Source organism: Octopus bimaculoides, chromosome 11 (assembly GCF_001194135.2).
Source record: "Octopus bimaculoides isolate UCB-OBI-ISO-001 chromosome 11, ASM119413v2, whole genome shotgun sequence".
Lineage (NCBI taxonomy): Eukaryota > Metazoa > Mollusca > Cephalopoda > Octopoda > Octopodidae > Octopus > Octopus bimaculoides.
Window position 1 is genome coordinate 4,006,554 of NC_068991.1, and position 1,201 is coordinate 4,007,754.

The 1,201-nt window shown below is 32.6% G+C and overlaps 1 long non-coding RNA gene across 1 annotated transcript in view; it reads left to right on the plus strand.

The window, feature by feature from the left end:
- The window catches only part of LOC128249041 (uncharacterized), a 34,143-nt gene extending 33,284 nt beyond the window's left edge, over positions 1-859 (plus strand). The window contains exon 4 of the long non-coding RNA XR_008265142.1: positions 237-859. This is a non-coding gene — a long non-coding RNA (uncharacterized LOC128249041). The remainder of the gene's footprint in view (positions 1-236) is intronic.
- Positions 860-1,201: the final 342 nt, after the last annotated feature.

The window sequence follows — 1,201 nt, forward strand, 5'->3', positions numbered from 1 at the left end:
CATACATACACATATGTGTGCATGTGTGTTTGTATATAAATATATAGCTGTATATCTATCTATCTATCTATCGCCATGATTGATCGTAAAATCCACAAGGTTTTTTTATTTTCTCTTATTCCTTTCTGGTGAAGAGCGAAGGCTCGAAACGTAAAAGACATTTTCACTTTCCTGAGCGTCAAACTATTACACCTGCTGGTTATTCACGCACATAATAATAATGTTTTCTATTATAGGGACGGAGCCTGGGATTTCTGGGGAAGAAGATAATCGATTACACCGACACAATTACTCGATCAGTGCTTAATTTATCGATGAAAGGCAAAGTCGACCTCAGCGGTATTTGAACGCAGAACGTAAAGATAGACGATATGCCAAGTAATTTTCGCGGCGTGCTAAAAAAGCTTTTGCCATTTTTCCATCCTTATACAGAGATTAATGATACTTTTTAACATAGCACCTCACCGTGTCCACGGACTGAACTCGTGATATTATGATCTTGAAACCGAACACACTAAGAACTAAGCTACACGCTTACATGCATACACGCTCATACATACATGCATACATACAAACATACATACATACATACATACATACATACATACATGCATGCATGCATGCATGCATACATACATACATACATACATACATACATACATACATACATACCTTTGTATTTATCAACCTATCCGGTTTCATTTATCTAGAAAGATGCTCAAGAGTAAAGTATGAGGTTTTCTGTATCGTCTGCCGTGTCAAAAATTCGTTTTACAAAAATGTATTCAAATCAAGTGATAGAGTCTTTGACAATGATAAGAAATCGTTTGAGGCTGTGTGTATCCTCCGTGATGAGTCAAAAATAATTTACATAAAACATTCAGATCAGGTAATAAATTGGTTTACAATGTTAAGAAGATAAAAATTAGTTTACATAAATATATTCAAATCAAAAACTCTGCCGCTTGATTTGAACATATTTTTGTAAACGAATTTTAATCTTATTACCATTGTAAAGAATTTTATTACCTGATCTGAATGCTTTTATGTAAACTATTTTTTGACTAATCACATAGGATACACAATGCCTTATACTTTACTTTTGAAAATCTTTTCAAATAAGTGAAACCGGTTAAGTTACTAGATAAATTTAAAAGGCTTCTGCATTATCAGATTCTTTTCTTTATATATATATATATAT